Here is a 16,192-nt window from a genome sequence, read left to right on the forward strand (position 1 = left end):
CTACCAGTGGAAGCAGTCTGGGGTAGTTGAAACATAGGGTGCAGAATAAGTCTGCCTTGGGTCAAGTCTTGGCCCTACCTGGGTTACTTTGGGCAAATTACTTAACCTCTCTGAGCTTCAATATCCTCATCGTGAAATGGGGATGATGACAATAGTAGTTAGCAAGATGACATGAGGTAATGCTAGTGAAGCACTTGGCCAAAACATAAATAAATAAATGTTGGCTATGGCTATCATTTAACTTAATTTAGGGTCCTGTAGTGCGTAGGAAGAGCTTATACTATTCTCATCTGTTGGATTCCTCATTTGAGAGGCAGCCTCAGGAGTGCTGTGGGAGGGGAAGGAACAGGTGGAAAACATAGGCGTTTCTGTGATTTCACGGGTGAGCGTAAATTTAATCCAACAGTAATTGTACTTCTAAGGCTGGTATCTAGATCTTTTTAGAGAAATGTTGCAAAATTTATGAATATGGGTGGTCATTAGCTAGATTTCCTGTTATCATTCCTCCCTGGGAGGAAACTGATTCTATTTCAGAGACATCACAGGTCTCAGCTTCCTCCCACCTATGCCCTCCAGAAACACAAAGGCTGGAATGGCCTTAAATTGATCACGAACAGATCGAGACAGGCTGGGACCTGGGATCTGGGACCCTTTGCTGCAGTACTTGCACCTGGACACACGTCTCCTCAAGCAACAAAATACAAAGAAACTATATGGGACTAAAAACAGCTGGAGCAAATTATGGACAAGATGATACAAAAAGACCAAGAACCCAACTGCCACTTTGAAAAGCCGGGAGCAAAAGCAGGGTACTGTGCCTGCCCCATGCACACAACACCACCAAACGGGTAGGCAAGTCACCTAAGCCACCCCTCTGGTCCAACCCCTGGAACCCCCGTATAAGGAACCAGCTGGTCCCCCCTCAGGGAGCTAGCAAGGGAACCTGTTACCTGTTTTCACTCCCTCCTGCTGCAGCAGGAACCCCGAGGAATCCTTGCCTGAATATCTTGTCTGGTCTCTTATCAATTTCTATTGATTTGGGAAGGCCAAGAACCCTGGTCAGCAGCAAGACGATGCCTCCCCACCGTGATGGTCAGAAGTGCTCCACCATGGAGCTCGGGGGCCTCCTCATCAAAATCTCTCCTCAGTAAAGTATTAAACATCAATTATTTACCTCTTAATGTGAACTGAATTAATGTGTCATTTCACCCAAATGCATTTGTACATTCTGCCTTACCTTCACTCTGCTGTGTCTCCGTAAAAGCCAAGGAACAGCACCAAGAAGGGGAGCTAGTGGACAGCCAACTTAGGAGTCAGAAGACCCCTGGCACCACTTCCAGGTCTCATTAGCTGTGTGGCTTCAGGTAATTTATTTTTCCTCTGTTGCCCTCAACATCCGCCTTAAAGGGTCTCTAAAACCCCTTCCAGCTCTAAACCTCTACAAAAGTAGGTTTAGGTGGAGGACCTGAAGGGCGCCCAGAAACCCTCGAGCACAAACAGCCCTCCCGCTCCGACCTGACCCAGGAAGCTTTCCACGCCCCCGCGGCGCCCTCGTGCCGGCCCCTCCCCTCCCCCAGCGTCCTCCTCCGCGTGCGTCTGCTCCCCCGCGGGCGGGGCCCCTCCTGAGCCAGGCGCCCAGGGCGCTGGTAACGTGGCCCCGCTCCGGCCTCGCTGGCTACCCCCACGTCGCCCCTCCCCTCCAGATCCCCGTTTCCTGTCTGGCAGATTTACGATGCGGTTCAAAGAAGGAAGGATGATATAACGCTTTCCTGCTCCCTCCCTCTCCCAACCGACTTAGGCTAACTGGCTGGGGGCCAAGCGGTTTTGTTCTCCGCAGCCTCGCATTTGTAAAAATACTCCAGGTCCCAACCTCCCGCCTGTGACATGGCGTCAGCTCCCAAACCCACTGGTCAGGCCTTCGCTCGTGGGCGGGAACGAGGCAGCCTTGCGCCGCGCTGGAGTCTAATTAAGTGCTGAGCAAATAAACCATGGGCTTCAATTTTAGCCCTGAAAATAGCTGGGGCCCAGGATTCCTCTCTCTGGCCTGAGCTGTGAGACTGCCCACCCCCCTTCCCTGCAGCGACCTCCGGGCCAGGACTGTGGGGTTTGTGGGAGGGCGAGCACAGGGGTACCAGGAGCCGGGAGCGCACGGAGGCGCAGGGGTGCAGAAGCCAGTGGGCGAAGCAGGAGAGGGAGACTGGAGCCTGGGGGACAGGCTATCCTGGACCCTCCATCTCAACTTGGCATCCTGGCCACTGCCTCTAGACTGTGCTGGCTGCCGGCCTGCAGGACATCCAGGAGTTCTGGGTCCCACTGAACGCATCTCTGAGCCCTGTGTGGCTAAGAATGCTGAGCTCTGGCCAACGCTGAGGTGATTCTCTAGGCAGATCGTAGAGTGCACATCACGGTTTCATGCATAATCAGTCCTCTTGGGCAATGAGGAAAAACATCAACAAGTGAACACATGGAAATAAAAACTTATGCGAGTCAACCGAATGTACTACTGGCTCAGTTAGACTGGGTCCTGAGCATCTACCTGCCCACGCCTGCCTGGAAGTCTCGAGAGAGACCAGCCTGCTGAGGGAGACAGGCAGGGGACAACTAACCACACCAGTCAAGGTGAACAGGAGGGGCGGGCTGTGTGAACTAGGGCATGTCCAGAGGGTCATCAGCTTCACCATCTGGGCAACTCCTCCGTACTTCATCCCGTCCCAGCTCTTCTCACACTGTACCCTTGTCGTCTGTCTCCTGATTACACCACGGACATGGACGGAAGCTCTGTATTATTTCCTCCCCTCCCCCACTACCCAACGCATAGGAGGCTCCTGGCTTAAGTGCTTTTGTTCCTTTTCAACCTCCCCTCTGTAACAGCCAGGACTGAATTTGATTTGTATGGTCATCAGCACTCTTACCTCAGCATCAGAGAGGCAGGGCGTGAAGCCATGACCAAGGACAAGCTAAATGAGTTCAGGGAACAAGCTTATTTGGTGCCATCTGCACACCTGGACGACCCAGAGGGACAGGAGACCTGGGGCGAGGCCTCTTGTGCCAATGGTGGCCGTGAAGACAAACGTTACATGTGCCTAAAACTAAGCCAGTACTGCTGCTCCTGGCTTAGCTTTGGAATGCTCCTGTGGAATGGGTGGAATAAAATGGAAGGCGCAACTCAAAGGAAATCAGACTCAAAGGGCAGGAGTGAGGGCTCTTACCTGCCACTCCTTGGTGAGAGCTTTTCCAGCAGGACAAAAATGCCGAGCGGGCGAATCCCTGGACACAAGCCCCTTCAGCTCACTCCTGGAGATGTCTTCAGAGTTCCTTCTTCTCTTCAAATGCATTGAGTCACTCCATGAGGGTGTTCAGAGCAGCTACCACAGCTGCACGTGGCCCGTACAGTGGGGACACAGCCAGTCACACGAGTAATTACAGCACACTGTGACAATTACAATGTAGCTGACGAGGAGGGGACGGGGGCTGAGGGGGGACACGGCAAAGGCGCCTACGGCTGCCTAGCAGTCCTGGAAGGCTTCCCGGAGAGGGTGAGGGTCCCTGGGCCTTCTCCAGGCCGCTGCCCCTCCGCTGCTCTCTCCCCACTTCTCCAACCCCGCAGCACAAGGGTCTAGGAAGGGAGTCCTGTGCCACGGGAGACAGATGGGCAGTCAGAGGACACATTTCATCCTCCAGAGACCCGCTGGTGCCCCCGTCTCCTACTTTCCTGCTCTCAGGGGGCTCCTCTGGGGCCCGCTTGTTCCTAACGCAGCCCCTCCTCTTGGTGGCGCCTGAGGCCACAATATGGGCAACGCTGGGGCAACAACAATAATAATAATGCCGAGAGAAGCGGGCAGAGAGTGGAGTGGCGGAGGAGAAACACCACTTCACCCTCAGACCCCACCCTGCGGGTAACTGTCTCAACCCCCAACTGCGCTTGTGGAGAAGGCAGCTCCGTGTGGCCAAACCACAAAGTCCCCATTTGGAAGATCCCGTTTCCTAACCACCTTGGCCCAACATCAATAGCAATATTGCCCCACAAGGAGCGGCAAGCCATTTACTGCAAAAACCACCAGCGCCAGGGCTCAAAACCCAAGTTCAGACACGAAGAACTCCCCTCTGGAGTGTAAAACCGAGTTCAGAATGAAGAAAAACAATTTTCAGCCCAAGCTGCCTCCACGGAGGCACCCTCAGCGCCCCTTTTCACCGCTGCGAGGCCTCCTTCCCCGGGCTGGGCCCTCATTAGGAGCTAATGGGCCCCAGCTGTGCCAGCTTCCAGGCCTCCTCCTTAACCCCTTGGTTTCCTCCATCGTTTCCAGAAAAAACTGAGGCCTCAGAAATCCCGTGCGGGGCTCAGAGCAGAGGGTACCCACTGCACGGAGTCCATGGTGTGCATGATCTATGGTTTCTCCTGATAAACCAGATAATTAATCATTGCTACCATTTGTGGGGTGCCTTGTATGCCTTACCCACTTGCATTATTAGCCCCTCTGAGACCTCTCATCTTTGCAAACACAGTAGGAAGTTTCACCCATCTTATGGATAAGAACATCAAGGCCAGCAAGGAGACGTGATTTAAACTTGCTCTGTTCTCTTGCTGCTTGCTACCCACCCTATCACTTACTCTGAGCAAGAGTTGATTCTTCACTGTGTGGATTAAAGAGATAATCACCACTCTTACATTGTCCATCTGTAGAGGTTGTAAAACTTTAAAACCAGAAAACACCGGGTTGAGAATCAGAACAGCTGGGTTTTCTCCCCAACCAAGGGCCCTTGTTGACTTTGGACAAACACCATCTTCCTTTAGCTCTCACAACCTTATCTTCAAAATAATCCAAGTAGGGCTTCCCTGGTGGCGCAGTGGTTGAGAGTCCGCCTGCCGATGCAGGGGACACGGGTTCGTGCCCCGGTCTGGGAAGATCCCACATGCCGCGGAGCGGCTAGGCCCGTGAACCATGGCCGCTGAGCCTGCGCGTCTGGAACCTGTGCTCCGCGACGGGAGAGGCCACAACAGTGAGAGGCCCGCGTACCGCAAAAAAAAATAATAATAATGCAAGTAAAAATACCTGCCTTTCTTCCTCTTGGGCTTGTTGCAAGATCAAATAGATTCAGTTGGGCAAAAGCATCATAAACTGTAGGGAAGAAGGACTATGACACTCGAGGACTCCTCCCCACCTCCCCACGTGACATAACACATTCTAAGAGAAGAGAGGTTCACCCCAATGGTTTCAGAGTGAATTTGGGGGCCTGATGTTCCAAGGCTTTTTCATTTCATTTGTGAGAAACAGACTCTGAGGCACTCTGTCAGACCCTGTTATTTTTATGATTTTGGAGGACCAGAGGTTTATTATGATGACAAACTTTAAGTCCTCCCTGGCTGAACCTAGCCTGTTAAAAAGGTGACCCACTGGCAGGAACCACGTGTAAACCAGTCTTTAATTCACCACCTACCCCCTCTTACCACACTGGCGCTATGTCAGACTTTTCCTCCTCCATGGAAAATAATTTACATCATTAACATCATTAGGTTTATTGCCAAAACCCAGAAACCACCCAAATGTCCTTCAGTTGACCCTGAATGACTCTGGTACCTTCATAAAAACAACAAAAGGAGTGAAATACTGTTACCTGTCACAAATGCTTTATGCTAAGTGAAAGAGGCCAGACTCCAAAGGGTGTGTATTATATGACTGTATGGTTAAGTGACATTCTGGGAGAGGCAGAACTACAGGGATGGGACCAGATCAGTGGTCACCAGGGGTAAGTGTTCAGGAAGGGTTTGACTAGAAGGGGGTTGGTAGCACAGAGGAGTTCCTGCCAGGTGGTGGAACTGTTCTGTATCTTGATTATAGTGGTGGTTACAGGACTCAAAGCATTTGTTAAAACTGTATAAAAGGGCTTCCCTGGTGGCGCAGTGGTTGGGAGTCCGCCTGCCGACGCAGAGGATACGGGTTCGTGCCCCGGTCTGGGAGGATCCCGCATGCTGCGGAGCAGTTGGGCCCATGGGTCATGGCCGCTGGGCCTGCGCGTCCGGAGCCTGTGCTCCGTGGCGGGAGAGGCCACAACGGTGAGAGGCCCGTGTACCGCAAAAAAAAAAAAAAAAAAAAAAAACTGTACAAAAAAGGAGCGAGTTTTACTGTAGGTAAATTCAGACAAATTCTTAAAGATTAAAAAATAAACTACTCCGAGATTTTTTTACAAAAGGATCATTGAGAAAGTAGAGCAATTTAACAGGGAGTCCAGCGGTGGAGTGGAGTGTAGCACAATGTCACGTAGTGTACAGCGAGGGGTAGGGTAGTGTCTAGGAATCTGGCCACTGGTTCTCTACCTTGAGTTGGCAGTGATGGCCTGGGGAAGGGGTTAAGAGTCCAGGACCCCCACCCCTCGATGATCCGATTCCCTGGATCCAGGGTAAACTTGGGAGTTTGCATTCTAAACAAGCTTCCCAGGTTGTTTTGGTTCAGGTGGTTAACAGCCCATACTTGGAGGCCCACTATTAGACCTTTCTTCATTATTTGGGAATTCAATTCTTTTGTGAGCAGGTCCCACCAGTAAAATGGGGACAATTCACCAGTCTCCTGCTTTATAGCGATCTGAGATGGCAGGTCACTGAGGTACGTGCTAGGGGCGTTCCAACACTGTTACCTGCATTCAGTGGCAGTAGGCTTGGCCTCTGGGGCCTGTACCTTGAACATCTTTTCCTGTAACCTGGTGTCTTGGAATCTACCTCTTGGGAAGTGGTAGCTTTGACCTTAAGGGGATACTGTTAAGATGAAATTTTGTTTCTCTGAAATGCTTTGAGTTTTCTCACAGAAAGAAATCCAAAGTCAGAGGCATGTCCTCCTGGGATGACTATAATTCTGAGCTCTAGAACCATTCAAATAGAAGACAGGATGTGAACCTGAGGTCAAGTCCCTGTTCCACCACTGACCATCTGTGTGATTCTGGGCAAGTAATTTCATTCTTTGAATCTCAAATTCTTACATTCGAATTTTTCAGGTGTAAAGTGGGGCTGATAACTGTACTTTGCAGGGATCCTAATGGGGTTTGAAAGATGCATGCTGAGGTATTTCGAGGGGACGAGCTGTGATGGCTGAACTTCCAAAAGATTTGGCAAAACAAAAACATATATATGTATACACACACACACGCACACACACATATACACCTACTATAGAAATATATAAAGCAAGTATGGCAAATGTTAGGAATTGTTGAATCTAAGTGACAGGCATGTGGGTAATCATTTTTTCAACTTTTCTATATGTTTCTAAATTTTCAGAATGAAATCAGGAAGAAGAGATGGTATGTGTCAGACCGGCACAGTGCCTATTACTCAGCAGGTCTCAGTAGGTTGGAGAGCAGGGGAGGCGAGGATGGCAGGGCAGGGAATGGGCGAGAGAAAGGCCTAAGGTTCGTCCAGTGCAGGAAGAACCCAGGGAGAGAATGAAGCCAGGCAATGCCCACCCACGGGGAAGGTGTGGGTGTGAGAACTGCCCTTGTGTTACCATCTCCAGAGAATCTGGGTATGGGGGAGGGGCACCCCACCCCAGTCGGGAGGCTCTGCCATGTTTCCTCCCCTTTCCTCGGGGATCTAAGAAGAACCAACTGCACTGTTTCCAGGTGCTTCCAGCCCTCTTGGCGGGGGTGGGAAACACGATAGAGATTCTTTGGGCCTCTGGATTGTTTGCAATTTATAGACTCTCTGAGCCCCTGTGATGTACAAGCATCTTGCTCAACAGCTGCTCTGAGCACCAGAGTGTAAATGAACAAGGTACAAATGGCAGAGGAGGGTCAGCAAAGCTGTGAGGACAGCCTGTGAACCCAGCAGCTGGTCCCCCTTCCCTTGTGGCTCCCCTCAGCCAAGGGCTGAGGCCAGTTTTGAGGCCAGAAGTGTCCAGGACACAAGAATGATTTCAATTTTAGCATTTTACCTTTTAGTACCTCTCCTCAGCCACAGTTTACACTGGCATATACTATTTCTATTCTGCTTTTTATTTTTCTTATATTAATATAAAAGTTACAAGAGCAATAGATAATTACGTTTCTAAGAGTGCATCCAATATAAGCATATAGTTTTTATAATTAACAGGTGCATACAATTCCTTTGTTCTGATTAGGTGACTCCTATACTGATATTCAAGGTGTTAATAGGAGGAAATTATGGAAACCCAAAGTTATGAAGACACAACTTTGCAATGATATCATTCATTTATCAGTCAGATTCCTTTCAAACAGTACAGTTATCTCACTATCTCCACTTCTATTCCCTAACCCCCTTCTCCCACCTTATTCCTTCCAGTCTCAGAAGCGGAGTCAAAGCCAGCCTCTCCACCATGGCTCTTCAGAAGCCATATTTATCTTTATACTAGTAACACTCTCCCATTTTGATAAGTTAAAATAGTATGTAAGGAGAAGAGTTGAAAGCCAAAGTCCCTTGCATCCGTCCCTGGACTGAACCATTACCAAGTTTTCTGTGATTTCTTCTAGATCAGGGCTTTCAGTTTGGTTGGGAAGTTACAGGGGTGCCGAGCTATTGACCCCTCAGCCTTTGGGGCAGCCTCTCTGGCCAGCGGCTATGAGAAGCCTGAGATGGGAGCAGTTTTCTCTGCCATCCTGGTGCCTGGCACATCCTGGTGCTGGTGGGATGGATGAATGTAGGACTCACGGAGGTGGGCCTGTGCTAAGACAAGAAGAGCATCGAGACTTTTCTTCCCTGCGTGGGAGTGGGGATGTTTGTAGTGTGTCTAGTAAGTCCTCTGAGAAAGAAGGCAAAAACGAAGTTTTGAGCCATTACTATGTGATGGACACTAGGCAGAACTACAGACACACACACACACAATCTAATTTTCTTCAGGTCTTAAATATTGCTGAGACTCCTCCTCTTCTAATGTTCGAATAAAGAAAATTCAAGGGGAAGGACCCCTCTTCCTTCAGCTCCAAAGGTGTCCTCAGGGCCCAGAACCAAAGCTTCTCCCTGACGGCAATGGAGCAGAGGGAGGGTGGGTCCCCTTCTAGATGCTCCTCTCTTCACCTCCACCCTCCAAACACACTCCCCTGCACATGCCCACCATGGGCTGAGCTGAGGGCACCACAGCCATCACCCTTTTTCCCCATGTCCCAGGGAAGTGGTCATGGGGATGGGGGTGGAGTGTCTGCCAGATGGACCGTGGCTGTGAACTCTACCTTCCTCCACCTTTGACCTCTGTATTCCAGCTGTGATGTGCGTGGCTAGGCTGATACATGTCACGTGTGCTGTATTAAAGGTTTGCCCTCACTACTCAAACATTTGCGAAATCAATTCCCTAAAGTGTTAGCAAGATTAACCAGTTCAGATTCTTCCTCTTTTAAACAAGAAGCTGAAGCAGGGAGAGCCGGCAACAATGAACTCTTTACTCCTCAAGGTGGAGCAGATAGATGATATCTTGAGTATAAACTCATGGGGGTCAGGGTCTAGCTCTACTGGTGCCCATCACAGCCTCTGGCCCACTGCCACACTTGAAATTGACTTAGTAATTGTTGTTCATTAACTTCAATTAATTTTAGTTGAATTTTTACCTGGTTTGGGAAAACTCTCAGTTACTGAGAATCTTGTGAAGCTGGTTTTGGATTTCCATCTTTAACCTTTTGGGAGACAGAATCAAAACTTGAAAGCAATCGCAAACGAAATACCTTCTCCTAGTTGGCTCTGGTATTAGAAGATGAAGTTTTACCTGTACAGGAAATTAAAACAATGATAAGGACAGACTTATGAAAGCATGACCCTTCACCAATGTAGAATTTATCCCAAAGGGCAAACTTTAAAATCTTTTTTACCTACCTGATCTGAAGTAAGAGTCCATCGTGCTGCTTAGGACTTTGAACCCAAAAGCTGAATGATTTTTATAATGTCTATTAATAGGAAAACCACAACCCAGGCTACTAAGTATAGTTTTACAGTAGGGTGGAGTTCCCCCTAACTTAGCTAAGAGGAAATATTTATGCTACTGCCACCAGCAGCCTTAGGCGTTATGTTTGACTTTGATGTGAAGGAGGGCACCGTGATGACCGACATTCATCTGCTGGACTCCCGTGAGCAGGACCTCCTTAGGGCCAAAACTGTGACAGGTCAAAACCTCTGACACCCAAGGAAGACAGAGTTTAAATTCCGCCTCCCTATGTAGAAGCTCCTCCGGGGCAACCTGACGCAGGGCAGGCCGAAAGAGGCTATCAGCCACCATGAACAATGCCATAAATCTGCTTTATTAAATTGTACGGGTGCCTGTGAGGGTCAAAAGTGGGTCAGAGGAAAAGTCTGCAGGATTCATTGAGTTTAGAGATCTCAGGATAGAGTCTTCCAGCTTTGTGCCTCTTCCACAGGAAGACCTTGAGATAAACTCAGCTATTTCACTCCTCGGGTTAAAGAAAGGGGGAAGGAGAACAAAAAACTTCTCGGAGTAAGATAGTGTCATTGATGCTTTATTTACATGCGTCACCATCTCTTTTACAAACTAGATTACGGTTTTAAATGGAATACACAAGGCAATATCTACAAACACCAAGGAAAGTTAAGTACTGCATCTCTATTTCATTTGGAAAGGAGAAGATTCCCAAATCAAACTGGTTTTGATTCTTGAGAGGAAAGGTGGTGGAGATAATTCATGGCAACATATGGATAGACAAAATCCTCAGTAAGAATGCAAGATGATAGTGTTCGCTTTGAAAGAAAGGATGAGGTGCTTCAAACCGAAGTATCAACTGCGTGACTCTTAGGTGTTTGAATATGGCCAGGCACCACAATGAGTTCTAGTTTGCATGGGTTATGAGCAAGAAATTGAAACAGATAAGACAGTTTTACAGATACTGTATACAGATTTTTTTTCCATTCATGCAGCTTTTTTTCTTAAAAAAAAAAGTTAAACATGTGAAGCCAAAATGTACATTTTTTTAATATTAACTAATTTTTCTGGTCCTCCTTCACATCTGTTTACATTTTGCATGTACATAATGTACTAGGACAAGTGTATTGAGAGAAGATTGATTGCCAGGCAATGAGATAATTTTAGAGAAATAAGTGACCAGACATGTAGTTGTTTTTTTTTTTTTTTTAAAGCAGCCGCACAAATATTTCTGGAGTGTGGCAGAGGCCTCGGAACCAATCATTCAACAAAGAAAAATACATACAAATAAAACTAAACAAGAGGAAAATATTTCATTCATTCGAACTGCATAAAATGTTACCCACTAAAGATCTAGATCAAATATAATACACAGTCACCCCTTGATATCCGTGGGGGTTTGGTTGCAGGACCTCCACAGACACCAAAATCTGTGGATGCCCAAGTCCCTTATATAAAATGGTGTAGTACAGTCGGCCCTACGGATCCGTGGTTGGTTGAATCCGAGGATGCCGAGCCCGTGTGTGCGGAGGGCCGACTGTACTCTTCAGTTACTTGAGCATCTGCGTTAAGATCTTGTCTGACAGACATGATTTCACAAGGACTTCACTCTCCCCTCGCTGTGCCCTGCCGCCCCTGGTCTCCAGGAGAGGCTGGCTTTTTCATACCTCTTTGCCAGTGATTGTATTTCTACAAAATTTTTTGCTTTTCTTAATTAAAAAAAGAATACATTATACCTAATCGTACAGTGTTCCCCAAATACACCGAGAAAGAAGAAATCAGAGTTTGGAGCTGTCAGGATTTTATTTCTGCTTTCAGAGAGAAAGGGTAACTTTTTAATTTCCCCTCACCAGCCCTTGGAATCAGCATGAAAAATGGGCCTGGGTGTTTGACTGCTTTCCTCTTGACGGCCTTTCCAAGAGATTCAAATATTCCTTATTCTTTAAGTGGGGTTCATTAGATAGACTCCCTACCATCTTTAACAATTTCAGAAGCCGCCTGAAATGACACCCTGAGACTGGGCATACCTGTCCTGACCAGTGAGCCAAGAGGTCTTCTCCTCAGGGTGGGGGAGCAACACACACAGGGCAAAACTCACCACCACACACACACACACACACACACACACACACAGTCCACCATTACTACACGTGTGTGCACGCTCTTCCCGTTAACAGGAGAGACAAACTTCTGAAATTTAAAAAAATATGTTTCGGCAGTCATTACATTGCAGGGGATGCAATAAAGGATAAAGGAAATCGACCTCAGATTCATTCACAGTTAACGGGATACTCTGAACCTGGCGGTCAGGCCTCACTCACGCCAGGACGGTGAAGGCTTGTGATAAAGCTCTTTTCTAACTTTGGTAAAATGTATCTGGTTCTGGAGCCCTGAAGAGAACAACAGAACCCCGGAGTTCGGGTCATGTTTTCAACATTGTTACTCTTCTTTCTAAATTTCCCATCAAAAAGTGGAAGGCTCCCTAGCTTATTTAGAGGCTGAGTGTAGACTCCGAAAGTTCTTATCAGGACGCAAACATTACAACCGCCAGACTCCCGGAGACTACCAAGTATTCCACTGAGATACTCCAGGTCAGAAGACTTCCTGTGAGGGCCCCTGGCACTCAGAACTCCACATGGTGGCCATCGGTAGGCCCCTCCTGAAAGCAGGGTCTTCAAATACAAGAGGGAGAGGGCTTAGGTGGCACCTCTGCCCTGTCTGACTGCCTTCGGACTCAGTTAGCCTAAGGGATCCTGGCCTCTGGGTGGGCGGCCAAGGGTGAGAGTGGGCCTGCTGTGATCCTGGACAGGCTTAACTATCCCATTCTTGCCTGACGCTGGCGCTACACTTTGCCCTGATCTCAGCTGTCCGCGACACTCTACATGTAGATGCTGACTTACTTCAAAAAAAAAAAAAAAAAGGAAAAGAAAAAAATTCCAAGCACCCCTCCCTCTCCGTTTTCCTGATCTGCTCTGTGGCTATCCTGCTCTCATACCGCTCTGTCCCTCCCTCAGCTGTTTTAGATTAAATTAGAATCCGGTTCTAGGACATTTTGTAAAACATTCTGCCTGAAATCTAACAAACATTGGGGGGGAAAAAAAAAGAATAAATGAGATGCCACATGTCTGAAAGGAATTCAACACTTTAAAAGTCAAAACACATTTGAGGGTTGTCTTTCTTACTCCCAAAGTATTTCCCACGGTGTATAAAACTGCAAAGGCAAGTAGCTATTTTGTTAGTTTTCTTGTTTCTTTGAGCTCAGGAGAGAAGTTCTCAGGGCCCTCGTGTTGGAAGCACTCGGATTCTCCCCTATATCCAACACCCCTCTGCCACTCCCCACCGTCCCTGAGCTGCTGCCACTGTCTCTGAACTATGTCTCCACCCAGGGGGCTGCACCACTTAGGGACCCAGAAAGGCAGTCCTCTCTTGCTGACACTTGACAGTTCTTGTGTACAGCAGACTACCAAAGAAATCAAGGAAGTGGCTAGCTTTATTACAAAAGAATACAGTAAGCAAAAGTCTGTCTCACTGACAAGCAGACCACGTGAATAGAATACATATTTTTAAAAATTATACGTACTTTCAAAATGAAGATTATAAACTTGTAGCAGTTTAGAAAAGGTGATATGCTACAGGTCTACTATAACCACAAATTGCACAACAATTTACAGATTCAGTAGGGGGCAGGGTGAAATCAACAGGGCCATCGCTCAAACATGACAGCCCAAGCGAGGCGGGAGAGACAAGTGGCAACACCAAATGGAACGTTCATTATGCTAGGAGCTGTTATCACCACCAATATCAACCCCAGAGGAATCAGGAAGCAAAGGTGCACAAAGGGGCCCCTGGTGGCTGGTGATGGGTGCAGGGGGTCGGGTGGCACGTCTGTGTTGGTGGAAGGGAATCAGTGCCCACTGCACGGTGCAAGCATCAGCGAGAACTCATGCAGGGAGGTCTGTGCTGAAATACTAGCCTGTATCCCTAACATCCATGCAGACTGTTCCATTTTTGTACTGTACGTGATAAAATATATTTATACATTTCTATGCCTAATGCTTTTTATGCAACGAAAAGAGTCTTCATATATCACTTTGGAGAAGTATGCATATGCTGTGCTAATCAGAGCATCATTACACCAGTTTCATATGTACCAAAGGTGTTCCCAACTATTCTGCCTACCAAAGAGGGTAACTAATATACTCACACTTCTCAGGTTAAACAGAAAGCACCTATACAGCACCATAACTTTTTGGAAAGAAAAAAATGAAATCCATAGAAGCAGGAAAAGTGTGTGGGGGGAGGTCAAAACTGCCCTATCTTGTACTTCCATTGTGACACTTGTACAATTACAATCTAAGCTTATTTATATTAAAAAGAAATCAGTTTGTATGCTATTGCTTGTCACTCATACACGTCTACTAGATCAGATTATACAGAGCAAGACTGAAAATCATCAAGGGTGCACATTTAGAAAAATAGTGACTCGGGTTTGTACTTTCCACACATTTCTCACTGCGGGCTTAATGTTCACCTGTAAGTTCACTTCTTCTGCAAAGAAAAACACGACTACTTTTTTTTTCTTTTCTCCTTAAAACTAAACCTGTTAGTGGCATTTGGCAATGAGCGGACAGCTGAGCTGATTTCTTCCTTGAAAAATTCTAACTTCTAACCAACATACCATCACTGTTGACTGTGTTAGCTGAGGATACTGACAGGAGACCACAGGCCCTACTGATCTGGCAACTGCAGACCAGGTGCCGGGGTCTCATCCCCCAACCACCCTGACTCAGAGCCAAGCACGTGGTTTGGTTCTGAGTCAGGTTTGCCGATGCAGGGCTCTGTCCTGGACCGGTGCACACAGAAAACACTTGTGCCACTGTTCAGTTTTTAGAAAAGGATAGTCTTCTACCAAACGAAAGAAGAAAGAAACCCCCCCTCTAGTTTACGTAATGTGTTAGTTTGGGGAGTTCTACGGGCTCGAATGCTTGTGACACCCAAAGCCAGCATAGCAGCTGGTACAACATTTTCCTTCTGTGTTTAAATTTGCCAGGGGAAGCATGATTAATATTTTAACATAAAAAGACTGCAAGTTAATGCATGTGAAAAACTCAAAGTCAAAGGAAAACAAAAACAACACTTAAAACATCCCATAAACCATCACGATATTAAAACACCAGAGAATGGCCCGCGGGCTCACGGTGTGCTCTGAACAGGGTGGGTGGTGCTGGCAGGGTGCTGTCCTTCGCTGGCAGGTGGCTGTCACCCCGTACAAGGAAGGTTTTGCATACTTTATAGAGAGAGTTCTGTGCGAGGGTAAGTGCTTCACCCGGGGTAAGGGGCCGATAACAGTCTCTGCTGGGGTAGGAAACGGCAGGGGCTCACAAAGGTGTTAAGCTGTAAACGGTATCACTGTCCACTTGCTGAGAGCAGATTTGGCAAAGGGTTTCCTCTGTAGGTCTTGTGTCAGTTTGAGGGTCTAAAGGAGGAGAGAAGAAAACCAGAGACGGTTAAGGACATTCAAACAGCAGCAGTGGGTCCTCCAGGTCACGTCTCCTCAGCCTCCGGTCCCTCACCTGCCTCTGGGCCAGGGGTGCTGCAAGTCAAGCTGTTCTGCTGCACTAGCTTCAAAGGGCTGAAAACCTAAGGACAAAGCCCGGAGATCACTTACCTTATTTCCGTGCTTGATAACAAAACGCCCTCACGTTAAAAAGCCTCGAGGAAACGGGGCCATTCGCTTGTGGAAGTTAACAAAGTGAGGCAAATCGGGGTGCCTCAGCGGGCCCTTCCAAGTTAGGGAGGCCTGGGGTGCAGATGGGGTTTTACTCTAGATTTTTGGATTGAGGGGCTTCCTGGGACACGAGACTTACATGCTAAAACCAGGGGAGCTGGTCACCCCAAGCAGACCAGCTATGCTCTTCTGGTTCCCCCTCCCCCAGCTATGAGGACTAAGTGACCTTGCTTACCACCCTTCCCATTGATATCCCAACATCAGGGGAGTGGAAATGGCCACTCTCCACAAAGGCTTCATCGGTCTGCACTGCTGGGTTGGGGTAATCTTGACTTCCCTCACTATAAAAGGAGAAGTAATCTCTAAGTGGGGTGTCCTAGGAATTTGCTTTTTATATTAAAAATCTGCAGAGGAAAAACAATTATATCACGCATACATATGGCCCAAAAAACCTCCCACAAAACAGCCCTTTAAAAATTAACAACACTATTATTGTTGGTATTATTATTATGCACTCAGCCACCTTCAAACGGTAAATCCTCTCAAAGCATCTGAATTTACACAACTCTTATCAGATTTCTTGCGACCACTGAGCCCGGAA

The 16,192-nt window shown here is 47.6% G+C and overlaps 1 protein-coding gene and 1 long non-coding RNA gene across 2 annotated transcripts in view; both read right to left on the reverse strand.

The window, feature by feature from the left end:
* Nucleotides 1-1,522, reverse strand: part of LOC113610823 (uncharacterized) — a 77,534-nt gene extending 76,012 nt beyond the window's left edge. Inside the window, exon 1 of the long non-coding RNA XR_003429235.1 lies at nt 1,238-1,522. This is a non-coding gene — a long non-coding RNA (uncharacterized LOC113610823). The remainder of the gene's footprint in view (nt 1-1,237) is intronic.
* An 8,905-nt stretch (nt 1,523-10,427) lies between these two features.
* Nucleotides 10,428-16,192, reverse strand: part of FOXO3 (forkhead box O3) — a 118,277-nt gene continuing 112,512 nt past the window's right edge. The window contains exon 4 of the mRNA XM_027089060.1: nt 10,428-15,339. The gene's annotated coding sequence lies outside the window, so the exon portion shown is untranslated. The remainder of the gene's footprint in view (nt 15,340-16,192) is intronic.

The sequence above is a fragment of the Aethalodelphis obliquidens genome, unplaced genomic scaffold (genome assembly GCF_003676395.1).
Source record: "Aethalodelphis obliquidens isolate GAN/ISIS:26980383/991018 unplaced genomic scaffold, ASM367639v1 scaffold3, whole genome shotgun sequence".
Classification (NCBI taxonomy): Eukaryota; Metazoa; Chordata; class Mammalia; order Artiodactyla; family Delphinidae; genus Aethalodelphis; species Aethalodelphis obliquidens.